The following is a 16,609-nucleotide window of genomic DNA, read 5'->3' on the forward strand; positions in this document are numbered from 1 at the left end:
CTTTATCAGAAAGAAAAAAGAGAGAAGAATGTCAATTTGTTACCTGGTTCATATGAATTGTTTGTAGAGCTTCTCCACAGGTGAATATCATAGCACGATTTTGATTTTCAGGCTTCCCTTCTCCAATAAGGGGTGGGCCAGGCAGCTTTATACGGTATACTAGAGAGTGGGGGCGCCTGTGCGCGCCTCCTGGCCATGCGTGATGATTTATGTTCGGTAATTGTGCGATGTAAACATCAGGTACATTACGATGGTTATTAGAGTAACTGGGCCTGCTGAAACAGAGGCCCATTTATTTAGTGGTTTTCAGAGGTAGCCTGGGTGTCTATGCATATATACGGATGCTGGTAGAGAGAGCGTCGGCTGCTGTTTTTCACAGGACAAAAGGGGAACATGGACAGATAGAAACTTGAACAAATACAAATATAATCAGAATTAGCAGGATTATATCAGGTGATAGCCCAAGTCAGTAATGGTTATTTTGTGGTAAACAATTGGGAAGTCTACTCAGCAAAGAAAAGCAGACAAAAGCTTTGAACCTTTTGACAGTCTGTACATGACCAACAGAAACCAAAATACAACAATAACATCTGAAACTTCATGGATAATATGGATCTTTACGTTGATTACCACATTTAGAAGGCCACCGCGAGCCCACAAAGCAGCCGACAATCTACCGGCAAAACGAACCAGAAGAAAGGGCGTCCAAGTGTACCCCTGGCAACAGGAACGTACAAAGAAGAATAACTTAAGTCAAAACACAGTAGAACGCACTATATATGATAAGTTTCAACTTCGAAGACAATAATATAGATGCTAAGTTCAGCAAATACAAATATGATTAGAATTAGCAGATTACATCAGCTGACAATTCAATTCAGTAATGCTCATTTTGTGGTAAACAATTGGGAAGTGTACTGAACACACAAAAGCAGAAAAAAACTGTATGGTTTTAACAGTTTGTAAATGACTAACACAGACTAAAAGACAACAATAGCATCTGAAACTTTATGGATAATATCGATCTTTATCTTCATTAACACATTTATAAGAGCACCTGAACTCACAAAGCAACCAACAATCTACCAGCAAAACGAACCAGAAGAAAGGCCAATCGCTCACTGATCGAAACCATACAGCAGGATCAAATCCAACAGCAGGAGAGTCCTAACGTATTCATCGCAGGCGGATATATCGTCCATTTTGGCTTATTGATAACATGAATATACTGCAAGGATGACGGGCAATAAACAGTGTAACAGGAACTTTCGATAGGTAGACATGAAACAACCTTGTTCACACCTCTGATTCTGACTTTACTGTTTGCTGGTTCATAACTGATCTAAAAAATACAAACGGTGGCAATAGCTCTTGCTGATAGGAAACTTGAAAGAAATGCTATTTTTCACCACAAGTAAAAGTAATGCTTTCCATTGACCACAATAGGGAAGTAAGTGTGCATGTGTATGAAGGAGAAAACCAATGGAAGGCAGTGAATTTTGAAAAAGGAGAAAGTAATGCTTTCCATTGACCACAATAGGGAAGTATGCATGCATGTGTATGAAGGAGAAAACCAATGGAAGGCAGTGAATTTTGAAAAAGGAGAAACTAAAGGGATCAGCAATGCAATTTTGAATGGCAAGCACGGTTACCTATTTCACCATACCGATCGTGCGCTGGAATTGAAGTCCGTGGCTACACTTGCACCTGAAGAAGAAAAGATTACCATTTGAAACAGAATTGCATAATTCAACCAGACCAATTGGCAGGACTCAGTAACATTGGAGTAACATAGAAAGAAAACCAAGTGAATTACAACGACAGTGGGAATAAAGAAGAGATCACATTGGGCTCATTGCGACCCCAGATCTGATTTTCACCATAAAGGTCTGTGTCAATGTGTTGTTTAATTCTTAGGATGGCCTCGGGTATGTCAATGATCTGTGAGAAAGCAAAATTAAAATCATTATGTGTAAAATTTAGCATTGAGGTTGTTTCAAATAGCTACAATACTTACTCAATATAATAAGTATTTCTCGAACACAGAGCAATATAAACATTATATGCCAGTTGAAGATTAGGCCATGCGAACAGGGAAATAAATATAAACTCGTTTTGCAATGCTGGCTCAATAGTAACACTCAGCAGGTAAACTACAACGACAGTGGGAATAGAGAAGAACTCACATTTGGCTCATGCGACCCCATATCTGATGTTCTTCATGAAGGGCTGCGTCAATCTCTTGGTTAATTCTTAAGATGGCCTCGGATATGTCAATGACCTGTGAGAAAGTAAAACTAAAATAAGTTTGTGCAAAATCTAGTGTTCAGGTTGTCACAAATAGCTACAATAGTTGGTGAATATAATAAGTATATGTTGAACAGATAGCAATATAAAATATTATATAGCAGTTGAAGATTACGCCATACGCACAGGGGAAAAAACAAAGTCATTTTGCAATGTTGGGTCAATAGTAACACTTCTGAAAAAAACCAAACGATGGTGACTATGTTAAGCAGGAGACAGTGAAGAAGATATTAACAACAATTTTAGTAGGCAGAAACCGATATGGAATAACACAACAGATGTGAACTACCTCACACAGGCCAAGATGTTGATCTCTTTTATAATGAATGCGCTGACGCGCGTAAAAATTTGAATCACCAATATACAGCAAAAGTGCACACGTGAGCATACCAAAGTATAAAACATAAGCCCACAACTTTAAAATGAAATTGCAGGAGAACTTGTGAGCAAGCAAAAAAACTGTGGAAACACACAAAAAGAATACATAACAGCTGAAGCAGTCTGGTTGATTCGGGTAAGGATGACACGGTAAAGCAATGTTTGCATTTTAAAATATAGATACATACTATGCGCGTGCGCACACACGCACGCACACACATACATACATCTATGTGTGTGTGTGTGTGTGTGTGTGTGTGTGTGTGTGTATGTATATTTCATACATATATGAACTTTACTTCCTAACAAGCGACGGTGAGTTAACAAGTTATGCACGACCCATTGTATCAAACAAGGTCTGCACAAAAAGTATGCAAACCCTGAAAGATGAAATGACCCAAAAGAGCATGGCACGCACTGCAATCCACCACAAACCCTAATCCTAACTTAAACTGAAACATCCAGCTATAGTGAGCAGAAGCATCACACAAAAGTTAGAAGCGTCAGTCCCTCATCTCACATTTACATCTCCAAAAAAATTAGTTCAGGTATGCAAGCGGTGGTCACCAAAATCCCATGCACATGACACGCAAGACCTAACATGTACACACCTCCCAGATTGGATCATCCCTCAAACCCGAGATCCAATCATGTACCCGGATGTCCCCCTTATATGGCTCGGCATGAACCAATCGAGTCCGCGGCGAAACAGTAGCACGAAGCCAACAGATCATATGATAGGAAGCTTTCACTCTCCCCCTCCGTACCTCTCACCTACTGACAACATAGGCGCCAGCGAAGGACGTCGAGTAGGCGAAGGGACGCCGCAGCCGCCGCCGTTAGGAGCATCGCCCACCGACAATACAACCGCCGGCAGAGGCCGTCGAGGAAGTGAAAGGAACAGACTAGGGTTTTGGAGGAGACGAACAAAAGCGGAGCAACAGAAGCGGCGAGGGAGGCGGAGCAAGCAAATCAGCGGTCGAGGGAGGCGCGCGGCGCACACCGCAGAGCGACCCTACGCGTGGTGCCGGGCAGAGGCTACGACCGCATCCATCTACCCACGGCCAATCGGACGGCCCACAAAATCCAGGCAATGTGACCAGGGCGAGGGGCGGCCTAGCCCGCCAGGTTTGGAGAGTACTAATAGCAATTGGGACGCGCCTGAGCACGCCTCCTGAAGGGTAAGAATGTTGGACATTGACCGATTTGTAACCACTTGTAAATTTGGTGGAGAACGACAACGGAAACACAAAGCCGATATTATGAATGATTAAAAAGATGAACATTTTCAGAACTACAAATAAACTAATCGGAAGTACTCCGTCAATGTCAAGCGTGACATGAAGATACTATTCATTCCTAGATAAAATGTGGAGGATTTTTTTTGATAAATATTATTCTTTTTATGGAAAATCACAAAATTGTAGGCCGTCCCAGAGAAATCGCCAAAATAGCATCCTGTCGAACATCGGGTAGTCGATATGTGGCTCGGAGAGCCCCGTCGAACTGCAGAAGACTGATAGGCCACCACCACCGCGCCTGTCAAACGTCACAAGGTCGATTGGGCCGTCCCAGCAGCTTATTGTTGAGTTCGATATGTTGATGTGCCCAACCTATCGACCTCTGAAAGAACGACAGGGCACCTATCGAACCTCCCCTATTCGACAGGTGTCATCGCCGTTCGATCGCCTATCTAGTCGAACTCTAGACGTTCGATATGCCACCTATCGTCCTACGGAAGTCGACAGGATGCTATTTTGGCGATTTCGCTACAACGGCCTATAGTTTTGCAATTTTCCATAAAAAGAATAATATTTATCAAAAAAATTCAAATGTGGAGAACAAGTCATTGAGAGAAGTTTTTATTAGTGTCTATTGAACATTTCGACATCGACAAAGAAATTGGTGACAACTATTATATCGACCCTACTGTGTTAAACAAAGTATACTTTTTGTATAATATTCATTGGGAGAAGAATGAACCCTTTGTTGTACTGCTTCGGAAAGAATGCGTTAAGTTCGTAAGGTAAGAGTCACTTACAATCGTATAGCAGGAACAGAAGAGTAATGAAATATTATACTAACTGAATCAAGGGTGTTACATAGAGTTATCAGAAACCAACCATACTTGGCCAATGGAATTGTGCATAACTCACCTAGATAAGAGAGTCCCGTCGCACAGTAGAGAATACATCGTTCCATAGCTTTAGGATAGCCTAAACACGAAGACCATAATTGTTGTATAGACGGTGTCGAAAGGCAGACATCCTTCTGTTCGTAAAGCACAAATAAATCTCGTAGTAAGTCGAAAATATACTTAAAAACGTTAAAGGTAAACTTCATCAACTTAAAGGCTTCTATGATTAGGAAAACGGAACGTAAATCTCATTTAACACTTAAAGCACTGAGTAGCATGTCAGGGAATTCCAATACTTGCTGTTCATCATATATGAATAACTCTTTAATAAACTGTAATAATATAAACAGAGTAAGATAGGGGAAAGAAAGAAACGGTGCACAATTTTGTTTTTAGTCGAAGCCAAATTATTTGTATATGGAAAGCGATTTGATTTAGCATTGGTAACAAAACAAATTATATAGTACGTACACTTTGTTTGGTACTTGTAGAGGTGGTCGTATGAATAACTCTTTAATAAACTGCATGGTGAATAGGAAAATCGAAAGGAAAAATTGGGCAATGTTGGTTACCTCATCTGAGTTTCCATCCAGGGAAGCATGCAGACCTCCAAGAGCAGCAGAAGGAACAGTAAAGACTTGGACAGCAGCGTACAAACAGTAGGAATAATCACGCAAAGTCAGATTCTCAATTGGTAAAATGAGTAGTATCACTTAGGTTAACAGAAAAATAGTGACCAATACAAATATTAGAAAAAAGTGACTCACCTCCCAAGATGATTATCCGCTATAGACAGCAGATTAAGTGGTTCACTCACAGATGGAAGGCATTCAAGAAGTGACCAATAGTGACCAATACTCACAGATGGAAGGCATTCTCAATTGGTAAAATGAGTAGTATCACTTAGGTTAACAGAAAAATAGTGACCAATACAAATATTAGAAAAAAGTGACTCACCTCCCAAGATGATTATCCGCTATAGACAGCAGATTAAGTGGTTCACTCACAGATGGAAGGCATTCAAGAAGTTCAGTTACACCAATATTGGTCAAGTCACAGCTCTCTGCTCTTAACCTCGAAAGTGATTTTGCCTTCCGAAGAGTCTCTGAAATAAAACAAATAAGGAATCTGCATTTTTTTTAACATGCTTAGTCAATGTGCAAGGCTCTTCCAAAACCAATTTTGTTCAATCATAGATGTAAAATATATAGTACGAATTCATGATATATGCATCTCTCCAAAAACTTAGACAGGAAATAGTAAGAATAATTCGGCTTTCTACAATGTACATTGCTTAAGCTTATGATGACACCTGGACTGGGTTCACTGTTTGGATACCTGATTCCTTCATCCATATCTAACAATGTACATTGCTTAAGCTTATGATATATGCATCTTCCAAAAATTTAGACAGGAAATAGGATTGTCACCTATATCTAACTCTCCTAAGCTAGGCATCTTAACTAAGATTTTGCATAGATCTTCGATATCACTCTTGTTCAAATTGGTACCCCTGGTATGGTAAATATTAATGATCAATTACTCAATCAGACCATCAGAATATCAGACCAGTAAGGAACAATAAATTCCAAAATAAGGCGGTGCAAAATAATAAAGAAATACCTGAGGTTAAGAAGGGTCAAGGAGTGCAAAGAAATAGTTGATTCCACTGGTGATGAAAAGCATGCATATCTTTTATCCACTGTCTTTAGCCAGCCTGCAATGTACAAGACATGAATTGTTTCCATAATACAATCCAATAAAGGCACAAAAAAAGAGTGTTTTCCTGTGAACCCACATTGTTTTATGATATCTCAAGAGTTTGTATAGCACTTGAAGTTTCAAGAAGAGTATGAACAATTATTTTGGCAAATGATGGCTGCATCTTAGTATCATTAAGAGACAGCAAATGTAATGACCTGAATATAATCACAAGGATAGAACAGTGTTTCAATAATCATATAGCAATGAACAAAATTACTCAACTTCTGTAAGGAATCCATATATTCAGAAAATCAAGTTGCATTTTGTTCTATCTGTTGAATCAAAATAGCTAAGCTTTACTAATAGCGCCATCAACCATAACAGGGCAAGTGGCTTACTTTCCCATTGAAAGAAAATCTAATAAACCGGAAGAGATGTTTAGAGGGTTGCTTTCACAAATACGTGATGATTTAATGCTAAAGTTCTGGATCCCATGAGACCCTACAATTGGTGCGACTTCAGTCTTCAGGCAACCGATGATGAGGTGGTTTAGTGTTTCATCCTGCTGATAGCATAGGACGCAGTAATCTGGATGCAAAAGACCTCGTCTACTTGGTCTATCATCCTCTAACATATGTTAGTGAGCAAGCAGCCATAAGTAATACCTTCTTTCCGAACTCGTACCACGAGATAGATGCCATCTCCAACCCTTGTTGTCCACTGGTTCATACTGTAAGTGAAAAAAGGCCAAAATCACAAGGAAATCAATCATGAACTTCATGTTGAAACATATAGAACCCAAAAAAAATAATAAGCACTTAAGCATGAGTTCAACTGGCCATAACTTCAGACCCGTTAACTGGGAGCGATAACAGAAACCTCAGTCGAAATACTATAGGAAATGGCAGCACATACTCAGCGCTTCACACAAGATGAACCATCGTAACGACAACCACCGAGTATTTTGTTGTAGGCAAAAAGGTTATTTAACATGTGAAATATATACCATACGCAAGAAATTGCATCTTCAACCTAAGAAGCTCACTACCACATAACCACAAAGTAAATATGCAGGAGCTGAAGGAAACTTAAAGGCATTCATAAAGATCACCAGGGTTCTTGGATGTGAAATATATACTTTTCTTCTTGGAGATGAGCGAGGACTTGCCGATGTTGGAGCACCCCAGCACCGCGAACTCGAGGTGGTCGTCCTTGGGGCAGTCCCTCGCGCGCGCTGCTGTTGACGAAGTCTGCCTCCTTCACCCGTGAGTCCCTGGCGTAGGGCCCCACCACGATGTTCGACGACTATCACCATCTCGGCTGAACAGATCCGACCGAAGCAACAAGGGATCTGGCCAGGGACGGCGCGGATCCGACCGAGCGAACGATTGCCGCCTCTATGAGCCACGGCCACCTTTGGTTGCCCCAAGCGGTCGGACCGACCGCCGGCTGCCGCAACAGCCGGCAGGCGCTGTCGACAGGGCCATCGCCGTCGGCTGCACCATCCGCCTCGATTGGGGCGGGACGCTGCCGCTCCTGGCGGCATGCCAGGCGGGGGCCTAGCGCGCCTGTCGATGACCACACCGCCCGCCGCCGTTAGGAGCGTTGCATACCCACAGGAGAGCCGCCGCCAGAGGCCATTGAGGAAGTGGACGGAGCGAGCAAGGGTTTTGGGGGGCGATGGATGTGGAGGCAACGAGGCACCGGTTGAGAGAGGCGCGCGGCACGGCGCATAGCGGCCAGTGACCCAACACGTGCCGACGGGCAGCGCCTCCCACCCATCCACGGCGGATCCGATGACCGAGAAAATGAGGTGACGTGGCCCATCCCTCCATCCGCCCAGCCCACCACCTTTAATATATACAAACTAGAGGTTGGGGCGCGCGTGAGCGCACGGCCTGGCTATGCGTGGTGATCGATTTGTGTTAAGTGCAGCATGTAAGTAGCAGTTAAATTAAGATGCACCATAATGATCATTTTATGAGTTTGCATACTAAAATACATCCACCTGACAAGTCTACGTACCGCCAATATTATTCACTCTATAGAAAATTAATACATAGACAAAAAATTTACAGATAAAGTATCTAGTAAAAGATATACTTTAAAAATATCATCTTAGAAAGCTGTATCTATAAATATTATGTATTAAAAATATGCATAGAAAACCGGCGAAACGCGTTCAGGCCATACAAACATAGAAAAGTACAACTGTAAAGCAATAGAACTGAACTGATTTGAATAATACATTGTACGAATGCAGATGAACTGTTTGGCTGCACAGGCAACAGAAAGTTAGAACACTATTTAACCAACTTAGAAAAACAACGAAACAAATATAAAATCGACAGCATATGGCATAAGCATACAACTCCAAGGGTGGACTCACTGTAGAGCATTGGAAGAACATTTTAAATTTAGAAGAGACTGCATTCGTACATAATTCAATTATTAAATATGGAAGGCACGGTAAACCATACAACTATTATTAACAGAGATAACAAAACAGAACAATGAAACAATAATTGTCCTAAAGTAATAATTACATTTTTATATTGATAAACATAAAGAGGAAACATGAAAAGCAGATGATCGATGAAAACAAATGGAAAACAGCAAAAGCAGACAATCATACTGCTGTAATAAAATAAAAATTTGTAACTACTATCCCCCGTCATTCATGTATGTCAAGTTTGACATGTAAAAAACAGTCACTGCTCAAACAGAAACACCCACCCAATATCAATACACCGATGAATAGGACAGTACGCTTCGAGAATGAACAGACGACCATTCTAAAGAAACTCATCTCTGAAAGGAGCAGCGATGAAATTCCCTTCCTCAATGTGCTTTCCAAGGAAAGAATAACTGAATTAGAACAAAGAAAACACTGTTATGTAACAGTATAATCAGCATTGAAAAAACAATCACATATATATATAAATAGGCGAACAATATTCGATGCTGTGAAATGACTGGTATGGCCAGAGAAGAAATTGTTATCTAAGGGAAAAACAGAGAATATAGTAACAAGAGTGAGTATTTAACTCCAGAAACCCACACAGACCAGGACCACGTGCATGTTAGATATATATAAGAATGTGAGTGAGAGGTAAACCTTAACTATCCGATCATAAATCCGTGAAACGTCGTATCACAGTGATACAACAGGTGAACATTCATATAGCTATATTTCCGTCAGACGTCATATGACAGAAATATAGCAGGTGAACATTCATAAAAGGATCTACTGGCAACAAAGAAAGAAGAATTGTCTTTCAATAATAATGCATTAAGTTAACAAAGAAAGTAATAATGGAGATGGACTTTACACATGGTAATATACCTGGTCACACTGTATAAATTTATGTTGTGCAACATGAAAATCGTAATTAATATACGAGCATTACAGGATTCGAGTAATAGGATCCTTACAGCTGTGCTGATCATGCTGAAGGACTTTAATCAACTCTTTAAACATGTTCCTTTTCTCCTTATGCTGCCAACACGTGCCGTACCAAAGTATCTTAGAAGACGGGGTGCATTTGTCTAGATAGCATTGAAATACCTGGGAAGACAAAAGGAATATAGTACAGAAAAATAGTCATGCAAATGCTTTACAGGCCACAAAAGGTCTGTAATGTACCATGTAACTCTGTTGTTCTTTCCATTGTGTTACAATTTATCTAACACAGAAAATAAAAGCTGACAAATTTATGTATCTTACAGTACTGCGTCGACCAGCAGACATGTTTTACAGTAATAACCCAATGCATGAAAAATATATAGGTTCTTTTGATTGATAGGTTCGGTGTGGTTTCTATCCTGGAAAAGCCATGACATAATTTATTAATACCTTACGAACTTAGCAGTAACAGGAAGTCATTTAACGTAAAATTTTATTAAGGCAAACTTCCATTGACCGTAACAGCATAAGACAGGCGAAGACAATAATGTTGGAAATTTAATAAACAAACCTGTCCTGGAAGAATAGATCAGTAATCCCATTCCTGCCCTTTTTATGGTTAAAGAAGATAAGAATAGTCCAATGCATCAGCCATATCGTATTCTGGAGTTGATTTAGTGATCATGACAAATTCTGTCAGAACATAGAAAAAACATTATACAAAGCACATAGCGAACCCATCAGGAAGCGATAGTCTCAAATCAGTAATTGAAGTGAACCTTTCAATCAATAATCTCGTTCGAACAATTTAGCTCCTCCAGTATGACATCCCGGTAGTGCATAGACATGTCAACCGCCAGCTTTACCCACAGAGCACTCAAGGTCCTCTCACTGTTTGTGCACGATGAAACGAACAGGACAAGCAAACAAAATATGTAAGAAAACATAAGTAAAATATAAGCAAGGGCTGAAGAGTGCGGCGACTTATATAATTATAATTGAAGCATATTACATATAACCTCAGAAGCATCAATTTTGGACCTCATAGATAAACAAACATAAAGAATTAGATTTTGAAAGCTAGCTGGTCCTTCATGAACTGAACTACCCAAGTGTTACCATGAAAAGAGGGAATGAAAATGGCCCATATACACATCGAACATCATATTTGTTAAATCAATAATGGATCGCAAGCCAAAGAATGAAAAAACTCCCTTTTTTCTGTGTACTGTGCAGCACCAAACTACCAATCATCGCTAAAGCTTTAGTGGAATGAAAGTGATCCTTTTCTTAATAGTATTACTCAAAACTGTACCCTAGATTTATCCCCACTCATCGCTAAAGCTTTAGTGGAATGAAAGAAATGGACGAATTAATTGACAAGTGAAATAGGAAATAGTTGACCAATGGGAAAAAAGATAAAAAAAACAATAATTGCACATCAGGCGGGCATGGATGGTAAATTACATTCGCAGATATCACAGAAAACCAAAAATGTGTCTACAAATTAGAAGGGAAATAACAGATACAAAATCCAAACATGTCCACCAATAGAAACGCAATCGGCAAACTTGAGTGCAAAGAGAAGAAAATCACGTGCCGTGAAGAACGGTTTAGATACAAACCGGTACTGTTCCTGTATAAGAGACAGAAACGGAAGATGTAAAAAAAAATTAAAATTTATAGATCAGATGGCCGACAAATCAAGAACGTCCTGCATTAAAACAACCAGAGGAGTTTATTGCCGCCCTTTACTCCCTTCACGCGGCAGTCACCAAGAACTGCAATTTTTAAAATGCTATTTTTTTCTCGCAAGGAGAAGAAAACGATGAACTTTAACCAAGGCGGCAGCGAATGCTGACACAAATTGAAGCAACAAAGATAAAAGCCTCAAAGGATGTGGTCTTAAAGTGAAGGTGGAAGGATGGAACTGAAGTGTGAACCCTGGAAGAAATTGGAAAACCCCACCCAAAATCAAGAGGAGAAGCAAAAAAACACAAAAAAAAACCTTGTTCCCGAACTGGTAGCACCAATCCTCGGTGGCGCCGGTGCCGGCATCGGGCTTGTCCTCCCCCTTCGAACCCCCCACCTCCCCTCTCCTAGCCTTCTGGCCATTAAAGATGATGACCATCCAGCAATAAGTACCCTATCGATAGTTGTCTTTCAGGATAGCAATAAAGAACGACCTGTTTTTACACTGACCTCTGATGCAAAGCAGAACAATCCAAGGTGCAAACAAAGGAAGCAAGGAAAACAAATAAACACTATATCTGCCCAAAAGTGCACTAAAAGAGTTTGGGTCAGTACATTTTTTGTCTTCACAACCAAAGAAATTGTATTCTTGTTCAATTTTCCACTTATTGCCCTTCATGAAATAAAAAAATCAAGTAAGCCATAGATAACCAAAAAAAAATGATGACAGTGGTGTTTAGACAGGTTTACAAATCGTACAAAGGATATGTAATATGATAGCATCTCGTAAATTTGAAAATCAAATGGAAAAGTTATCAAGAAGTTGATGTGCTCATTGCTGAAAATAGTCTGCAGAAAACATGATCATTTGCAGATTAGAACCTTTAAAAAATGAAATAGTGTAGCAACAGTATAGATTCATACGACAGTATTGCATATTGAGTAACTTACAAACCGAATGTTGATTCCTCAAATTGTGGATCATGATACTCATTGTCTGTAGTAACTGTAGAGACACTCTTGACAGCTTAGATATTCTCAAAATACGAGCAAACTCAGCCATGGTTTGTTTCTCCATGAAAAACCTGAAAGAGATAACAATTAGAAAAATAAATCAACTGGTATATTTCTCTAAGATACCATCCCATTTTATACCTAGCCGAAGTATGTTGGATCATGGTAATCTCCATATATCATCAATTCTACAATTGAGTGCTTCAACAACAAAATCCTTCAAAAGGAAGATCATCAGACAATGGATGAACTAAAAAAGGGGCTGAAATCCTAGGGATAACTAATAAACTCAACTACGCCTACCTTATCACCTTCATAAACAATATGATATGTTAGCAACCAAAAAGCACCACCCTGGCAGCCACTGAACTTGCCCACCCTGGTAGCATATAGTGCAGCCATGGTTGTCAAGTCGTAAAGTCGAGTCGAGATATGCCTCGAACGACTTGTCGACTTGGTCGACTAATCGGCGACTAGTCGTCAACTTGTCCACGACTAGTCTGCGACTTGTTATGCCAAAAATCAGGGATAGACTATATAATCTGTACTACTATTATACTGTTTTTAGTATTTTATATAGTATATACTATGTCTTCTAATGCACCAAGCAAGACAACAAGTCAACAAGTGATTTGGGAGAAGAGGAAGCCAATGAAATGGAAGAAGATGAGAGCAAGAGGGAAGGAAGAGGTTCGCTGGACCACCGGAGGCGCAGATCCATTCTTTCTCGCGCCCCTGCTCTTTCTGCTCAATGCCTGGTGGCTGGCTGTGGGAATGGGGCTAGGGTTTCCTCCTCTCTTTGCTATAGTATCCCCTTTCTTAATGGGCCAGCCAATATATGGCCCAGTGCCCACCCAATGTATGGGCTAATAGCCCATCACTGCCAAAGTCGCCCGACTTAATCGATCTGAGCGTGATTATTCGTTGAAAGTCGATGGCAAGTCGAAGAAGTCGCATGACTTCTGATTTGTTCGAGTCGTAGGCTTTTGGTCGTGTGGGTTGAACGATTTTACGATTAATCGCCGACTAATCGCGATTAATCGTGTGACTTAACAACCATGAGTGCAGCGCAAGACGTAAGACCATCCACTCGGACTGAATGCGAGACTAAAAAGCACCTAAAAGAGATGAAAGGCGAAAACTGAAGGTTAGTAAATATATAGTTCTTCAGTATATAATTCTTCTCAGAAGCTAGTAGTTGTTAATGAAAGCTTTATTGTCCAACAAAATTATTATGAAATGGCAGATAGCATTTGCTTGTCAATTAAAGCGTAGTCCAGTTCGATTACTGGATGAGTCTAAAATGAACTTTTGCATAATATTGCTATGTTATATTTTGTTTCCAAAAAAAACTTTGTTATTAACGTAAGTACTTGTACTATTACTCTCGATATTCCTTTTATGATTGTCTGGGGAAAATATTAAGCACTGCACTGAAAAAATAAGATCAGTTGGATAAAAAAAGAACTGAAAATACAACAGAACATCGAGTTTAATATGTAAAAGAGGAAACAAAATTGTTTTTACCGCTTAACACTTACCATTACCATCCTTTTGCTGATTAATAAGGTACAACAGTAAGCACGATAAACATGCAGCAACGAGCACCCTATCGATATCTATCTTTGAGGATAACAAAAAAGAACAACTTTTTTTACGCTGACCTCTGCTGCAAGACAGAACAGCCAAAAGCACATAATCATATAGCACACAAGCATATAGCACACAAACTAACAAGCAAACAAGAAAGCAGTGAAAGCAAACCGAAACTTTAAGCACCTGTCAACCTCCGCCAGTTAACGTATCCATCAGCGAGGTGACTGAAGGCGCGAAAGGTACCACGGTTGCCGCAGAGGCTGCCAACGCCGGCAGGCATGTTCAGCCACCATCCGTATGGCGAGGAATGAGCAGCTGAAGCCACGCCCGCAAAGAAGCACCACAAGTCAAAAAGAACACAAAATTTCACAAGTTTTTCTAACTTTAATTTAATAGCAAGGTTTAATGCTTCAAGTAATAGAATCTCAGACTCATCAAAGCTCCCCATGTGCATACAGCAAACTGCCTTGCCGTTTAGAACCATTCCTGTCATTGGGTATATTTTTCAGCAAAGTCTTGGAATATAAGATAAGCTTCACGGATCTTAGAACCACCCTGCATCATGGATTAAAAGTTGATAAGCAGCTTTTTCCAGCAATAACCACCGGAATGTTGAATCTTCAGTACTCCATCAAGTTGGATCCAAGTACTTACAATAGCAATGTCCAGCCATGCGTTTGCAAGTTGTGTCAGCGTATGGTCCTCATCAATTTGTTGCATGATCTTCACTTGCTTCTCAGCATACTTACAACACCAATGCAGAAGATTCCAACCGCCAAGGTTTGCAGTTAATTGATCAAAAATGTCAAATCCAAATCCAGCAAGTGAAACAATTTGTACCAGAGTTGAACAACATACTAAAAATGTTACCACACTAATGATCTTGAAAACAGAAAGCATATTTAAGATGTAATGATGCATTTTCTCCAACACTTTTAACAGGATAAACATTAAGTGCATGTGGTTGGCAGCATAAGAAAGAAAAGTGAGTCGAATTACATTATGCAAGTGATAATCAATATGTACCAAAACTTTTTTTCAGAAACATGGTTATAACTTATCTTTGGATGCCAATAAACTTGAACTTTATTGTAAGGTGATCAAAATTCACAAATAAACAAATGTTGTTCTACACCTATGTTCATTAAAAACACATCTACTCCTGCAAGGATGAACCATCTAAAGTTAAGAGGACAGAATGAAACTCACAGGTCCAGGGTTCCACCAGAGTGTGTGTGCTTGAGAGCCTCAGTGTAGTCTTGCTCATGCATAAATATAGTTCCAGCAATCAATCGCAGAACAGGATTGCTTCCAATTGCAGAATCACTCAATCATTCCTTCAGACTGGAAATTGCACTTTCCTTCAAAGTTGCAGGAAAGAACAATGCATAGCATTTCAGTGAATTGAGAAAACCGAGGGAGAGAAGATAAGACAATCTTGTGGAAAAACAAAGAAACAACAACCATTTTTATAGGATTAGCTATACTGGTAAAGTATTCACATAATGCATTACATGCACCAAAATACAACCAAATAGAATCTGAAATACACCAGAAACCAAGCCATAGTATATCGAACCTAATATATGCATTAGAGGTGAGATCACGGCCCATTTTAATATGGAAAACAAACCATAGTATATTGGAACCTAATATATGCATTAGAGTTGAAATCTTGGTCCATTTTGATATGCAAAACAAAGACACTTGCATGTATTAGGCGGGGACGGAGGCGGCGATGTAGGTGGTGACGGAGGCGGCGGCCGAGGCGGCGCGGTGTACGGGCAGCGCGGTGGAGGTGCGGAGGCGCGGTGGAGGTGAGGGGCGGAGGCGGCGGCCGAGGCGGTGCGGTGGAGGCGAGGGGCGGAGGCGGCGGCCAAGGCGGTGCGGTGTACGGGCAGCGCGGTGGAGGTGCGGCGGCGCGGTGGAGGCGAGGGGCGGAGGTGGCGGCCGAGGCAGTGCGGTGTACGGGCAGCGCGGTGGAGGTGCGGCGGCGCGGTGGAGGTGAGGGGCGGCGCGCTGAATGGGCGGGCGGCGCGGTGGAGGGGCGGCCGCGGTGGAGATCCGAGGAGCGCGCGGCGCGGTGGACGGAAGGCAGCGTCGGCAACGGCGAGGTGGAGGTGGAGGTGGTAGCCTTTTGCTTTTTGGGCGATTGGTCTCTCCGATTTGGCCTGGCCAAGTCATTTCGCTTTTCCGGGGAGGGGAAGGGGAAGGAGGCTCGAGGAGAGGCAGTGGCGGTGGTACCCGGAGGAAGAAAACGGCTCTTTTTTTTTTTTTTTTTGGACCGTTGGTTGGGTGGTGAGCCTAGGCAGAGTAGGCAACGGTGGTTCTTCCATAGGGTTTTGATTGCAGGGAGGTTGTTCTTTGATAGGTTT

At 41.0% G+C, this 16,609-nt stretch overlaps 3 long non-coding RNA genes across 13 annotated transcripts; all 3 read right to left on the bottom strand.

The window, feature by feature from the left end:
- Positions 1-309: 309 nt before the first annotated feature.
- LOC107304283 lies at positions 310-5,712 on the bottom strand. 2 transcript variants are annotated; one of them, XR_005811902.1, is made up of 7 exons: positions 5,590-5,712; positions 5,395-5,459; positions 4,842-4,953; positions 2,187-2,281; positions 1,817-1,941; positions 1,653-1,707; positions 310-717 (listed from the first exon to the last, which is right to left on the bottom strand). It is a non-coding gene; the product is annotated as an uncharacterized LOC107304283 (long non-coding RNA). The 2 variants fall into 2 exon arrangements; XR_001550340.2 differs by having other exon boundaries at positions 4,842-4,956.
- A 534-nt stretch (positions 5,713-6,246) lies between these two features.
- On the bottom strand, positions 6,247-7,877 carry LOC102712447. The gene is made up of 4 exons (XR_005811903.1): positions 7,665-7,877; positions 7,192-7,256; positions 6,446-6,539; positions 6,247-6,335 (listed from the first exon to the last, which is right to left on the bottom strand). It is a non-coding gene; the product is annotated as an uncharacterized LOC102712447 (long non-coding RNA).
- An 824-nt stretch (positions 7,878-8,701) lies between these two features.
- Positions 8,702-15,914, bottom strand: LOC102699403. 10 transcript variants are annotated; one of them, XR_423520.3, is made up of 12 exons: positions 15,444-15,914; positions 14,889-14,978; positions 14,691-14,789; positions 12,780-14,549; positions 12,576-12,709; positions 12,384-12,473; positions 12,135-12,297; positions 11,941-12,036; positions 10,712-10,823; positions 10,504-10,625; positions 9,962-10,094; positions 8,702-9,394 (listed from the first exon to the last, which is right to left on the bottom strand). It is a non-coding gene; the product is annotated as an uncharacterized LOC102699403 (long non-coding RNA). The 10 variants fall into 10 exon arrangements; XR_001550408.2 differs by having other exon boundaries at positions 14,666-14,789; XR_001550411.2 differs by having other exon boundaries at positions 12,780-14,304; positions 14,418-14,789.
- Positions 15,915-16,609: the final 695 nt, after the last annotated feature.

Source organism: Oryza brachyantha, chromosome 5 (assembly GCF_000231095.2).
Source record: "Oryza brachyantha chromosome 5, ObraRS2, whole genome shotgun sequence".
Classification (NCBI taxonomy): Eukaryota; Viridiplantae; Streptophyta; class Magnoliopsida; order Poales; family Poaceae; genus Oryza; species Oryza brachyantha.